We start from the raw sequence: 15,933 nt of genomic DNA on the forward strand, positions 1-15,933 counted from the left end.
TTCTTCTTCTTCTTCACTCTCTTCTTCCTTTCCTAATTTCTCCTGAACATTCCTGCCTCCTTTTTTCCTTTAATGTTTCTTAGATTTCCCTGCTTCTTACGTCTTTGTTTCCTCATCTGCCTCCTTTTATTCTCTTCCTCTCTGTTTCCCACTGCTTTCTACCTTTCTTCTCTACTTCTCCATTTACTTTCCTTCCTCTTTTTTTAAGATTTTGGCCTTTTCAAGCTTTGACAGAGCTGAAGAGTGACAGGAATGGAGGGAGGGAGCTAAACGACAGCCCTCCTTCCTCTTCCTCCTTCTTTGGTTCCTTAACTCCCAGTTTACTTTCCAACAATCTTATTGTTCTCTACCTCCTCCCACATTTTCTACCTTTCATCTCATTCGTTGGGTTTTATTCAGTTTTTATCCCTTCTTATATTTCACAACTTGTTGTTTCCTACTTCCTCACTGTCACTAAGGTTCATCCTCTGTGTGTGTTCACATACACATTGTACGTGCATTTAAATGTGATTGACAGCTGAACTAACTGTGTTGGCTGTAAACTGAATTTGATCAAATTCATTTGATCCACTTTAGTCAATATTTTGACAGCTGAAATGAAGTTTTGTGTTCAAACCCTAAATAACAACTTGAGCAGTTTGAATTAAGTCCCTTTCTCTCCACCTGGAAACCTTGAGGATGCACAAACTTGGTGTGAATCTCGATCAGATGTTCAAAATGTGACTTTCAAAACAGGAAGATTTGTCCTTCAGTTCTTCAGTTTTCATGTTTATGTGAAGACAATCCATTAAAATAACTGGAAAAGGAAAAGCAGAGTGGTGAAATCACCAGAGGAAATTAATGGAGTCCTTTCTTTTCTATGCAAAACACACGACCCTGATGTATGAACACTATACAGTACATACGCTGTGTATGTTTTAAAAACAGCAAAATGTCCTCCAGGCTGTAACGGGAATACTCGCTTCAGTCTATCAATTCACATCAGAGAGAGACCAGTTCTACAAACAGAAGCATGCGTCCACATGTCCTTGAATAATAACAGTATCAATATTCAATGTTTCCATTACTGCCAGAAGCAGCGAGCTCCGAGTCTTGGATGCATCGGCATCGAGAGGAAAGCTGCTCAAACACCGACAGAAAAAAAAACAACATGTGTGTCTGCTCCATTTTCATTGAGGCTGATATTGACGGGAGGCTGCATGTTTTATGAAAGCAGACAGAAGGAGCTGGAGAGGAGGTCGTGTTATTTTTCATATTTAATTAAAAAGGAAGGAACTGCAGCCTTCATTGTCTTTGTCTATCTAAACTGAACTTCTGAAGACCTGTTGATAAAGGACTGCATGGCCAAAAGTATGTGGACACCTGAACATCGCACCCATATTTGATGTTTCCAAGATAACTGATGGTCATGTCATCTTCGGGCAGCAGCAGCTCACTCTGTGGGGACTTGGTTTGGTGAATTGGACGATGGCTGGTTCCAGTCCAGCACAGACCACAGTCTGGAGTGTGAACTGGTAGGTGGAGATGTTGCCAAGGTGCCCCTAACTTCCCTCAGGCCACTGCAACGTGGCGACCCATCACTCCAACATCTCTGCACACTGAGATCACACACACACACACTTTTGTGTGTATGGTTGTATTATCTCATTTTCAGGCCTATATGTTTCAAAAAAGAATTGAGGTGTAATAACCTTGGTGGACGTCAGTTCAATGTCGGGTTGAGTGTTGTGAAAGATGAATAACAGACATGGAAAATGGTTAAACATGTTAAACTGTTTATCATATGACTGCTGAACTCACTCTTTATTAACAAGGAGCATCCATGTGCTGTTCCACTCTTCTAGTTTCAGTCTGTCCCCGTCAACATGCTGCAGGTTTTTTTGCAGGAAGTTGAGCCAGATTCAACACTGGCGTAACTGGTTCTGAACCGATCGGGAGCAATTTGGACTTCATTGTCCTACCCAAGGACACTTTGACATGTGGGCAGCGTGATCAGGGGATCAAACTGCCAACCCTTTGATCAGTGGATGACCCGCTCTGCCTCCTGAGCCATGGCCGCATGCACTAATTAGTATGGAGTGGATTTGGGACATGACCCATTTCTTAATGAAGCATTCATTCACAATTCTCTCCCTCTCCTCCATCAGCTGATGTGTACTCGTTCAAGTCAAGCAGATTTTGCCAAAGCCTCCATCAGCCAATCGTGCTGCAGCTGTCAAACTTTAAATAAGTTCTCTCTGCTGCTGTCAGCTGTCATTTCTAGTCCATCATATCCGGTGTCGAGCTCATCAGAAGTCTACTCTTCATCGCATCCAAATCTTCAGCATCCTCTTCAACACCACCATCAGTGTCTAGACTCCATCAGTCTAGATATGACATCCTGATGGGGTATAATCACCAAGACACATTTTTCAACTTTGTCATGCATTTTCTGGTTGAAACAGGTCTACGAACAGAGACTGTTGTACAGACTTTAAATCCTCAGTGAAACTCACTTAAAGCTAGGCTGGGTCTGTATTTCAGAACTATTCTGCTCGCTCTACATCCTAACCACAGACTGAGGAAAAACAGGAGACCAAAACTGTTTTCTGTACCAGGCTGTAAACATGTTTATTTCTGCTGTGAAGTTGGACATTTGGACATGGGGACTTATGGAGACTGACTCACTTCTGGAGCCAGCCTCAGGTGGACGTTAGAGGAACTGCAGCTTGTGGCACTTTCCCAAAGGATTCACTTCACAGCCACAGAGGTTACCACTTGAAATAAATCCAAAGTTCATGACTTTAAACAGCAGACAGACAAAGTTGTATTTATCTCTGCTGTGAAGCTGAACATTTTAACTCACCTCCCTTCAGTTGGCCACACCAGGAAAAACAAACCCAGACCAAAGGTGCATTAAAGTATGTAACAGAAGAATGTGATGCTCACATCTGACCAAATCTTTCCTCCTGCTGAGAGATTTTAATCATCTCTCTAAACTTGATTCCACAGTCTGTTTTTATCTAACTGCTGCCTCCTGAGTTTCATTATTCATTCATCAGTCTTCAGAGGGGTGTGTTTGGAGGGGGGTGTATTAGAGGGGTTGGTAATCATAAACCATGTCAGGATAAATACGCAAGTGCATTCACTTTGCAAATGAGGCGTCTCTCTCTCTCACTCTCTCTGTGCTAATGTTTGCTTGGCCCGGCTGATTGATGACACGCTGATCTGCAGCCTCTCATCAGTCTGAATATGAAGCGCTTCACATTCTGACCACAGCAAATAAAGTAAATAAAGCAGAGCCGAGCTGTCACTTCTGCTCTGATAGCATCGTTCAATATGCTGGAGGGAGGAGGAGGAGGGAGGAGGAGGGAGGGCGAGAGGGAGTTGGGTAATTTCAGCTTATTTGAGTTGGAGGAGCTACACTTCCAAAATGAAAAAGTACTAACATGAGTGAACACTCGAGTAAGACTAAAGGAAAGATGATTCGATTGAAGTGAAGCAGCCACAGTTAAACACTCGACTATAACTCTAATATCACTGCATTAGGTTTGCCCTGTGGGGTACCTCAAGGCCCTGTGCTCGGTACATTTCCCTTTTTTGTTTGTAAGGAAGTCGTTGCCAGAGCGTCTGTTGTAAAGTAGGAGGCAGACTCCAGAGGTTATATTCAGGTCCCACAGGTAGACAAGCAATAAAATTAAAAAAATATAAAACTCATTAGCATAAGAAACCGAGGATAAATCAATGCATGACAAAATAAAAAAAATAAAAAATCTAATTAAAAGCCCAAACCCTGCTGTCTGCTGGGCCCAACTCTTCCCCCTTTGGCTTCCCCAAGATGACTGACTATTAATCCAGCTCACCAGGAAAACACCACATCATTTCTTAGAGGAACATAAACTTCAACTTTTCTATATTGTTTTCCACCATTCACAATATGAAAGAGATAAACATACACCTCCAACATGGTATCACCCGACAGCATTGATGAAGTCCATAATTAGGCTCATAAAATTAAAATACATTTAACTTGGAGCTGGCTCAAATGAGACCATAACATATGAAGGACTCCACACGAATGTTCCAATGTTTGCAAAAGAAATTCTTTATTAATAACTTGCCCCTAAAGAAGGGAAGAAAAAGAGGAAACCCATAAAGGAATAAACCAAAAAGAGATGGAGACCCAAAAGGAACAAATGAGGGAAACACAGAACCAGCCCCACTGTGGCCGTCACACCCTGCACTCCCCACAAACTAAAGAAAAAACAGGTCTAACTTAACACAGACCGAAAAACTGGACTACCGGAGACCTCCAACTCAAACTAAAATAAGAAAACTCTGCCGTCCCACACAGGTAAAAAACAAACAAGGCTTAACTCAGCCCAAAAGAAAGAAAGGAAACCCCAGAGTGAGAGAGACCGTGGCCTCCCTCCTCCTCTTTAACCCCTCCCTGATTAACAAATTGATTCCACCTGTGGAGGAAAGACCAAGTGAGGACAGGAGGAGGACAGGAGGAGGACAGGAGGAGGACAGGAAAACACTCCCACTACCTGGTCACACATAACAAAGGCCCCAATTTGAGAGAATTTTATTTTATTTGTAGTCATAGTTTTTTTTTTAACAATATTTTTTATTAAAGTTTCAAATGCATATCGAACTTTATGACAAATTTACAAACATTTTCTTTTAATTCCCTCGAACAACCACTTATTCACAGAAACAAAGAAAAAATAACTAAATAAATAAAAATAAAAACAAATAAATAATGGAGTAAAAAAGAAAAAAAGGGTCAGTCAGTGTTATCTGTTTCATTGGTCAAAAATGACCTTTAACAATGTATGTCAATATCTCCAGTCCAAGACAAGTCATCAACTCCTTCTTCCATATTGCCAGTGATGGTAGATCTACATTTTTCCAATATAGTGCAATCACTCTCCTTGCATGGAGAAGTCCAAAGTCAGCCATCTTCGATTGCTTCATTGTTCTGATGGAGAATCAGCCATGTCCAGCTTCTCTTTACTTGTCATTGTTATATTTGATACTGTCATTCTCCTTTTGTTGGGAACTCCACTGTAACTCCTCTCTGGCTTCTCTCTGCTGCTCACAGCTCGTCCAAACTCAGCTGCCAGGATTCTAACTGCTACAAAGAGACATGATCTCATTTCGATAATCCTGTTTTCTCCCACATCCTGTTGCTCCTCAATTTGATCACAAACTTTATTGATTACTTTTAAAGCCCAGTGAGGAGTTCAGCGTCCAAGCCTGATGTCATTTTTTATTCCTGGAGATGCTCAGATGCTGCTCATTGTCCCAAAGTCCAGACTGCAAAGGAGATCAGATCAGATGTTCAGAAGATATTTTTCTTTTATATTATTTGTTTGTTGTCTTGTGTTATAATTACACGTCAGTAACAAAAGCAAGAACACATGGGGCTCCACCCAAGCTCCACATCTTTGCCCATTTTTGGACACTGGGAGCTGGCAGAGGCAGGACGACCCAGACGGAGACGCCCAGAGCCACCACACCGAGTTTCACAACGAGCTGTGGATGTCACAAATGTCCACAAAGGTTTCAGGCTCCATGCTCTCAGGTTTGCAGCCATGCAGCCATTTTGTTGATGCTAATGGTCTCCTGGTGAACTGGAGAGGGGATTTTTCAGATACTGCTGTACTGCATAATCACCCAGAAATATATCTTGATCCTGCATTTTCCTGAAGCAGGTGTATGCGGCGAGAACAGGCCGTCAAACGTCCAGCAGTGACAGCTTGCTCGCTCTGCTCTCGGCTGCTCTGGTCTTTTATCCTCTCGCAGCCTCTGGGCTCAGATGTGAGCAGTTTGCATTTCTTCTTGTTTTGATGCGTTTCAGGTTTTTCAGCTCGTCTCAGCCTGCAGGTGAACTGTCGGGCCGCTCTCTTTTTTTTTTTTTTTTTTTTTTTTAAGGCACCATCAGCATTACATGAGGTGTGTTTGTGAAGCGTGGGATTTTTCAGCTTTGTGTTTCTGTTTCACCTCCAGCCTGAACCGCCGCTCACAAATTATTCATGTGGTGTCACGTCAAGGAGCTGCTGCAGCATCTGCCTGCGGGGACAGCCACAGAGTGTGTGTGTGTGTGTGTGTGTGTGTGTGTGTGTGTGTGTGTATCATGTATATTATGCAAGCTTGGGTATTGTGTGAAACTGTGTGTTATGCCAGCATGTGTGTGTGTGTGTTGTAATTCCCACTCCAAATCAAAGTCCCTGACAGCTGCCTTAATGCCGGCTGCCTCTCAGGTGATGAAGGGCCCGCTGCTCGTCGCCACGGATACCTCCATCACCCCTCCCATCCCCCTCCTCCCCTCCCCTCCCCTGTTGACGGCGAATCAATCACTCCGTCCGCGCTCGCCACTCTGTATCCCTGACACTGGCATGTATAATTAAAGTTTATTCCCCCGGACCTCCCAACTCAGCTCCTTCCTTCAGCTTTCTGCAACAGCCACCACAGAAGATAAATATGAAATGGACGTTCATAATTCAGAGATCAGAGTGGATGTGGGGAAACCATCGGCAGTGTGGTTCAGCTCTTTGGGACAAAACCTCCTATTGGTCAGTGAAATGGGAGGAAACCAAATGATCGCGCAGACACTTTGAATTCAAAAACGGCTGCGTGGTATTTAAGATTACTATTTAATTTTTCCATCAGAGACAATTAAGAGAGTCACAAAGCAACTTTCTACAATAACATGCTGCACTGACCTGTGATCAGGTGAACGGTGTCTCTGTCATTCGTACGTCTGTTCTCACACTATGTAACTTTGGGCTCCGGGTCGGGAGAAGTACGTAACGCTTTACGGCACTGAGTCACACAGCAGCAACTATTTCACTGATTCTGGTGAAACTGGATCATATTTTATGGAGGAAATGTTTTTTGGTTTCCCTCTGATGTCCCGGCTGCTCCGCCTCAACCTCTGTGATTTACAGAGTTTATGATGGACTGGAAGTAACCTGCTGACAGCTGTAGCTGCTGTTAGATCAGTTCGTCAGCTTGGCGGGGAGCTCAGAGCGACGGGTACCGTCGCTCTGAGCTCACCGCCAAGCTGACGAACTGAGTGTTTTTACCAACAGGCGTTATGGACTACCAGGAAGAAGAAGAGGAGGTAACCAGGCTCACAGCTTCTATGGACATGATGGCAGAGGAGCAGAGAGTGAAGAGGACGCTGACGGAGGAAGCTAAGAAGAGAAAAGGAGAGAGTGAGCGAGCAAGAAGCCGCCGGACAAGAGTAACCCCGAAAACACACAGCATGCAGCACGCCAACTCACACATAATCTGTTTGTGATGCGCTCAGGTGCGTCTCCGCGGCACAGAGCGTCGCGAGAACGCACGCGATCTCGTGAATTCAAACATAATCACTGGATATTTTCCGGCTGTAGTCTCTTGACTCCTCGATGACATTCCACGCCGCATCTTTTTTCTGGTGTCCTTATAAAAAGGATGTGAGGTGTCATCAATGATTACACCTGAAAACCCCTCACCTGTTGACTTCAGGTCGGCCCCGCCCATTATGACGTGTTCTTGTAATGAAACTCGATCCGCGGTGAAGTATTTTATTTTGAAAATCAGTTTTATTTTGTATTTTGTAGCCGATTTCCTTCCCCTCACGGTCTGCTCTGTGCTGAATTTATGCTCCGTGCTCCGGCGTCCGTGAACAACAGAAGCTCTGTATGTGTTGCGGAGGCTGCTGGTCAGTGACTGTGTGAGCTGACACATCGACTAACATTAAAACTTTGAAATTTTGGGCTTCACATTTCCACCATGCAGAACGTTAACCCCACACTGTGCTTTGTGCCACAGAACATTTCATGTTTCTTCTTCTGTTGTTTCATCTGTGATCTGTTCCAGGTTCTCGGAGTCTCACATCAGAGCGGTGCTCACTAACGAGGACTAACACAGCTGGTTCAAATTACACTCGTTACACTTGGTCCAAGACTCAACAGTCAAGAAGGAGTTCATTAGAAGCTACTTGACTCATGGCGGCATTAATGTTTCCATGAATACAATCACTCTGTCAAATGTCCCAAACTGTCTGTTGGAATATCTCAAAGCTTTAATGTGTCGTCTTAATATTTTAGACATTTTCTGTCCAAAAATACTCAATTATATGAAATTTAGAAAAGAAGCAGATTGTCACGTTTCAGGACCTGGAACCAGATCAATGAGTTCAGTGTGGTCGTCCTGAATATCAGCCCAGACCAGCTGCTTGGTATCATGTATGAACTGTGAGTGAAACATCAGATCAAATCAAACATGTTTCATATATTCAGAGCGTCGCTGCGCTCTCGTCAGCATCAAAGTTTACGTCACTAAATATCCGTCACACACACATGACAGACGGTGAGTTAACAGTGTTTAATTTGACATGAGCTCTGATTTTAGTCAGTCTGAAGTCTTCATGTTTGAATCGGTTCGTCACTCGTCTAACACTAAAATAACGCTGCAGAGAGTCGTTTGTTTCTTTGTGGATTGTATTGATGGATTATCAGCTGACTGTCTGACAGCAGTATGCAGTGAATGGTTAGTCTTTGTGGGTTTGATGTAAACGTCTTTAATATCAGCTGTTCTGCATCCGTCCTGTATCCACTGTTTGTTATCTGGGTCACGACAGGTCATCGTCCTCGCCGGCGTTTCAAAGCCTGTGTGGAGGTTTTATCATCACTGCAGGCGGATCAGGAGGAGTCCGAGTCCTCGACCTTTGAAGGTTCCTCTCGGCGGACGCCATCGTCTCGTCAGCTCTGAACTCGTCGTGAACAAAAGGCGGGATTAACCCGGCTCAGTCTCTCTGCGTTAAATATCCATCAAAGCCTGTCTCACCTGACGCCACAGCCTTCCTCTGAACTCTTTCTCCTGCTCTTTGCTGCCTCATGTCTGAGTGTGAGACACACAACAGGAGCAAAAAACATCATTAAAACAAAAGAAGTGTTCGGTTTGCGACATTTGTGTGAACACTAATTCAAATTGACATTATACCCTACCTACCTCGGACTAGTAATTAATATTAGCTGGCTGCTATTTAAAATACTAGTTTTGCTTGAAGTGTCTTAGTTTATAAATTACATTGAAGGTTTTTAAAGTTGTTTTCATTGACCAGAGAGGACAGCTGTAGAGGTGAAAGTTAACCTCTTGTTTTTGGGGCACGTTGTGCCAGGCGAGCCATCAGCTCCAGATTAATGTAACTTCATGTACAAGGAAAATATTCTGAGTTCATGGTGATAAAAATAATGAAAGGTTTCGTAACAAGGTGAAAAAGTTTGGTGGACAAACAAACAGAATAAAATGAACTGAACCCCAAGTCTAAAATAAAAAGACTAGTGTTCATGAGGAAAATGAAATAAATAAAGAGGTTTGTTATCGAGGCTGCTGACTGCTCAGTAACGGCGGCAGCACTCACTAATTGCCGTTGCTACCTGCTAAAACCGTAATTTCCAGAGGTGATCAAAACTCTTTTAATCAGCTGTGCATACATAATGCTGCGGCGATAAAGTGCTGCTGTAATAATAACAATACTGAAATATATCTGAACACAACGGCTGGCAGAGTGAATAATTTGTTAATTTTTAGGAATAAATTATCTCTTCATGCATTAAAAACAATCTTAATGAGGAAATCGCTCTTTGTTCTTTCATTTGGGATGGTGTGTGTGTGTGTGTGTGTGTGTGTGTGTGTGTGTGTGTGTGTGTGTGTGTGTGTGTGTAAGCTGAGGTTCAGTGAATGAATTTCTGAGCCAATTTCACTTTAATACACCTAAACACACACACACACACACACACACACAGCTGTTTTATTATTCAAAATTTGTCCATTTTAGTTCCAGTTTGAGTGTGAAACACGTCAGCCTAATGTGCCGACTATCACACAAGAGTTTAATATTCCTTAAAGACAAAGAATTCAGACTGAAAGACAAACAGAGGTGAGTGTTATCCCTTAATGAATGACACCTGTCTCCACCTGTGATTGCTGATTGGCTGCAGCTCTGACTTGTTCTCCCAGGTGACACAAGTTCCAGCCCTCTTACCTCTAAAACACACAGCATGCAGAACGGCTGCGTACTCCGGCGTCCGCCAACTCACACATAATCTGTTTGTGATGCGCTCAGGTGCATCTCTGCTGGACACAGAGCGTCACGAGAACGCACGAGATCTCGTGAATTCACGCGATATTGTCGGCTGTAGTCTCTCTGACTCCTGCGATGACATTCCATGAAGACTTCAGACTGACTAAAATAAGAGCTCATGTCAAATTAAACACTGTTAACTCACCGTCTGTCGTGTGTGTGTGACGGATATTTAGTGACGTAAAGTTTGATGCTGACGAGAGCGCAGCGACGCTCTGAATATATGAAACATGTTTGATTTGATCTGATGTTTCACTCACAGTTCATACATGATACCAAGCAGCTGGTCTGGGCTGATATTCAGGACGACCACACTGAACTCATTGATCTGGTTCCAGGTCCTAAAACGTGACAATCTGCTTCTTTTCTAAATTTCATAGAATTGAGTATTTTTGGACAGAAAATGTCTAAAATATTAAGACGACACATTAAAGCTTTGAGATATTCCAACAGACAGTTTGGGACATTTGACAGAGTGATTGTTTTCATGGAAACATTAATGCCGCCATGAGTCAAGTAGCTTCTAATGAACTCCTTCTTGACTGTTGAGTCTTGGACCAAGTGTAACGAGTGTAATTTGAACCAGCTGTGTTAGTCCTCGTTAGTGAGCACCGCTCTGATGTGAGACTCCGAGAACCTGGAACAGATCACAGATGAAACAACAGAAGAAGAAACATGAAATGTTCTGTGGCACAAAGCACAGTGTGGGGTTAACGTTCTGCTGGGTGGTGGAAATGTGAGCGTGCGATGATGGAGGAGGACGTGGTGGTGTCAGGAGGACGTGGTGGTGTCAGGAGGACGTGGTGGTGTCAGGATCCAAATCAAGTTCTTGTTTAGTGTTTTTTTTTCTTGAACACAGAAATATAAAGCGGATGAAAGCAAGTCAAGAAGCATGAACAGAAATTAGACAAAATACTGAAAACAAACAAAAATATTCTGAAATGTTGTTTAATTGAAAGAGCCGTACAGTTTGTGTTCACAGCTTACGAATATTTAAACATAAATTTTCTCCTAAGCCTGAGGCACTCAGGGTTTAATTAGGACCACAGTCTTTGCTCAAACCACATACACACACATGTGAAATGAAATTTCAGAGTGCTCCTGAAACGCACTCCAACCTGTACAGGTGAACTTCAACTCGACCTCTAAACCTTTGAATGTCCAACTGTTCAGTGTTTCAGTACTGATTTAGAACATGCTGTTCTCTAACAAGGTGATTAAAAATCAAAAACCCAACAATGTTCCACTGAATGTTCTGCTTCAAAGACAGTTTGTATTTGAACAGTCCTCTTCATCGTGCTGTTCCTTACACCTGGTCAGTGTGAGGCTTCTAACGTAGGAAGTTACCCCTGAGCTTAGTTTTGTTGTGGTCTATCCACTGTTGCAATGTTTTGTTTCAATAATTAGTTTGAGATAAAGAAATTACCATTGTTTGTTTTTAATTAAATTCCCTACTTTCATGATATAATATCACTGTAGCATGAACGTCTTAGATTCTACATAAATCTCAAAGTTTGAGTAGAGTCGTTTCACAAAGGAGTCCCGTGACCCTGAACCCCAGTCCAACCTCCTCAATACGTGAACTTTCTTTATCTTACATCTCTCGACATCAAACTGTTAAGAATCACAAGACCAGACCACAGACTGTCTAAAACCTGGACGTAGTCTCCGTGACGTCCCTGCAGACTGTCTAAAACCTGGACGTAGTCTCCGTGACGTCTCACAGACTGTCTAAAACCTGGACGTAGTCTCTGTGACATCTCACAGACTCTCCATCTACTCCAGGAGTAATTCTGATCTTCCAGTTAATGCAACATTAAGACAATTTAATAAGATTCTGAACTGTGTGTGAACTATAGTTAAACTCACTCACAGGGACTTTAGTCTAGAACCAGTGACCTGTTGAGGTTTAAAGAGCTCTGGGTGCTCATTTGCCTGATTGGCAGGGGTCCCAGCCCATGATGGTCGTCATGAGCTTGTTCATCCAGGATTTTCTGGCTAAAACGAATAAACATCAGATGGACGTTGTTGGTGACATCCTCGGCTAACACCATCCGTCCATTTTCTTCCTCTTATCCGGGGTTGGGTCGTGGAGGCAGCAGGTCTGGCAGGCTGTTCTAAACGTGCCTCTCCCCAGCAACACATTCCAGCTCCTCCTGCGGGATCCCGAGGTGTTCCCTGACCAGATGGGCTATGTAGTTCCTCCAGCTGGTTCTGGGTCTCTTGCCAGTTGGACATGGCTAGAACACCTCCAAAGAATGGCGCCCAGTAGGCATCCTAACCACCAGGGAACGGCACATCCAGGTCCCTGCCTTTGCCTGTCATCTGGCTGGTCAAGCACCTGAACCCTGTGCCTCTCCCTGTAGGTGGTGGACCCAAAGGCCCAGCTGAGCCCCATGGACTAAGGCCTAGCCACCAGACACTCGCTGGTGCCTTGGTGCTACAGATCCTTGCAGTGCAATTTGTCAGAGCTTTGTGAATCCCATTTAGTCTGTTTGGGAGGCCCTACCAGGGGCCTTAATAATTAATTGATTGGAGGGTCCGGTTAAAGTTAAAGTTTGACTTTATTCAGCAGAAATTCAAATGTTGAGGCGTGTCAGACTGAAGTCAGATTACAGACAGACTGCTTTGGTTGGTATTTCCTTCGTTTTGCACTTTATTCATTATATCCGAGTGTTTCGTGTCACGGAGCTCCTGTTGGAGGCCGTAATTCTGCCTAGTTTTACCTCCGCCTGTCCATCACCTGCATCCACACACACACACACACACACACACACACACACACACACACACACACACACACACACACACACACACACACAGTCGGGCGTATTGCCCCGGTCATGATTTTTTTGCAAATGAAGCTTGGCTGCAAATCACGGCGGCTCGGCCTGAATCAGCAGCTCTTTCATAAACGCTGATTTCCACACGCTGCGTGTTCTCGCCGATGTGACAGAGCGCTCGGCTCACTTCACGTCGGACAGTCTCATTGTTAGTCTGCTGTGAGTAAAGACAGCTGCACACAAATACAGAGTAGGCAACTAACCGAGCTATATATATATGAACCAGAGAGCTGCGTTTCTATGGCAACGGCAATGGTTGTTGACCCTACAAATGATTGTCTTTCTCCCACGTTGTCCCCTAAGGAAAAGCGAGTACATCACCAGATACTTTAAACCTGTTTCTGTGCTATGTTGAAGGTTTTATTCTCCGGTTTAAGGACTTGAATGTGAACGTGAATGATCCAGGAAAGGATGAATTATGCATACTGAATCAAAGTTGATGATGGAAGTAGTTTTTTTTTTCTTTTTCTCTGAGACCTTCCTCACAATTTCCTTAATTTCCTGCGACACTTGTTATATTTTTGTGAAAACAGACTCATTCATTCACAGGTAAACAGGTTCTTTGATAACAGGTGATGTATCCTGAAGGATGGGGTGAGGTTCACGCCTTCACAACAGTTTAAGAACGTTTGTCAACACAGAGTTTGAATGAATTTATGAATTTTAACATTTGCAATCCAGAATATTATTCAAAGATTCAGGGAATCCAGAGACATCGCTGCATGTCAGGGGCAAGGCCCAAAACCAGCACTGGATGTCTGTGACCTTCATTAGAAACCCACAGGACTGACCACCTTCAACACATTATAGTAGCAGAGTCCACATTTCAAAATGGTTTTGGGAATCCTGGATGTCGTCGTGTTGATGAATTTACATCATTTTTACTAGACTCCATGTTTAGTTGCTTTCCACGTCTGATGCTGATATGAATACATAAACACACATTTAGATTTCTCAGGAGTTTTTCAGATGTTCGACTCTCGTGTCACACACCAGCTTCACCCATAAATACTCTGACCGTACCAGCTGGTTAAAGTGATCATGCTTGTTGATTGGCTGTCTCCCTGCAGATCTGCAGCCGAGGACGAAGAGGAGGAGGTGGTGGAGGAAGAGCGGCACAAGTCTCTCTTCTGGGAAGCTCTTGTCTGTTAATTAGCGGTGAGCAGATGGAAGAAAGTCCACATCTCGCTGGGGATCAATTCTACCCAAGAAGCAGCAACAGCAGCGGCAGCAGCAGCGGCACCCTTGGTTTATTTATTTCTTAGCTCAGCAGTGGCGGGGCAATGTCACCTCCCAAATGTGTGAGGAGGAAGAGGAGGAGGAGGAGGAGGAGGAGAACCCAGGAGAGTTTGGAAGAGAAATCATAGGCACACAAGACGTGAGGGGCGCCTCATTTCCAGAGATTTCCTCAGAGACCCTGAAAGAAGCGGCGTTCAGCTGGTGGTTGAGTGTTGAGTTTAGTTACTTATCATTACTTTGTTTACAGCCATCTGTTTACACACACATCCTCTTCATCTTATCTGCTTGTGTCTCCCCGCGCTCTATACGCTGCGAGCCGTAACCCGCCGGCCTCCTGCCAGAACTGAAGCCTCGTCGACAGCTGCGGCGGCAGTGGTGGCGGCAGCGGCTGCTGATTTCCTTTCCGGCGGCACATAAAGCGAAATGTGCTGCAAACAGAATGTGACTTTGTGTGGAGGCTTTTGTGGAGGCATCTGCTGAATCACCATCCCATTCAGACGCTGTTTTCACTCCATTTAGCAATTTACCCACACGGTAACTGCAGAGGTGTCGAGAGCAGGATGAATATTCAGCTGGTTCAACGTGGGACACCCTGAAAGCAACACTGGAACTTTTCTCTCACAAACTAACAGATTATAACTCCTGCTGACTCACACTGACCTGTGATCAGCTGACCCACACTGACCTGTGATCAGCTGAACGGTGTCTCTGTCATTCGTACGTCTGTTCTCACACTATGTAACTTTGGGCTCCGGGTCGGGAGAAGTACGTAACGCTTTACGGCACTAAGTCACACAGCAGCAACTATTTCACTGATTCTGGTGAAACTGGATCATATTTTATGGAGGAAATGTTTTCTGGTTTTCCCTCTGATGTCCTCCGGCTGCTCCGCCTCAACTCTCTGTGATTTACAGAGTTTATGATGGACAGTGAAGTAAACTGCTGACAGCTGTAGCTGCTGTTAGCTCATGTTAGCTCAGTCTGTTAGCTGCTGTTAGCTCATGTTAGCTCAGTCTGTTAGCTGCTGTTAGCTCATGCTAGCTCCATTTGTTTGTCCGTTTGTGAGCTCAGAGCACCGGGTCAGTGTTTGGACCACCAGGTTTGAAGGCCCAGGGTGTGAGCTGCTGTCTGCTGGGCTGGACTCATTACTCATTAGAGCACCAAAGCTGAAAATAGTCCCCGACAATCCTCCTGTTTATCTAATGAAATCTAACACAGATTTAGCAAATTATTCAGCCTTTATTGATTAATATATTCATATGCATAGTTTTAGGTGAAACTATACATATGAATATATTAATCAGCTGTTCACTTGCAGATTTTGAATATCTCTTAATACTTACAATATAGCTGTAAGAATCCAGACATGCACTTGTTTCACACACTTGTTTAAGTCTTTTTCCACTGTTGTGCACTCACAGCAAAAAAAATAAAAAAATAAATAAAAATCAGGAACAGCAAAAAGCCGACGTGGGAATTTTCTGCCCCGAGTTCTGCCTTCCACACTCGCCTTCCTCTCAGGAGACTCTTTGCCAAAACAGCAGGAGGGATTCATCGTGTTCTCGTGTTAAAGATGAATGTAACATAAAAATGTGTAATGTTAATAATAATAATAATAATCCAGAAAACACAAATGTCAGCTTTGCATTTTACTGTCTACTGCTCTCCAGGTAATGTGCTTCTGTAATGTCCTGTCTCACTAAAATGCTGACCCTCCTGCTCACAGAA

The 15,933-nt window shown here is 43.7% G+C and overlaps 1 long non-coding RNA gene across 1 annotated transcript; it reads right to left on the reverse strand.

Annotated features, from left to right (window-relative positions):
- Positions 1–2: 2 nt before the first annotated feature.
- On the reverse strand, positions 3–10,599 carry LOC113747151 (uncharacterized). The gene is made up of 3 exons (XR_003463389.1): positions 10,589–10,599; positions 3,887–3,890; positions 3–225 (listed from the first exon to the last, which is right to left on the reverse strand). It is a non-coding gene; the product is annotated as an uncharacterized LOC113747151 (long non-coding RNA).
- Positions 10,600–15,933: the final 5,334 nt, after the last annotated feature.

This window comes from Larimichthys crocea, chromosome I (assembly GCF_000972845.2).
Source record: "Larimichthys crocea isolate SSNF chromosome I, L_crocea_2.0, whole genome shotgun sequence".
NCBI classification, from domain to species: domain Eukaryota; kingdom Metazoa; phylum Chordata; class Actinopteri; family Sciaenidae; genus Larimichthys; species Larimichthys crocea.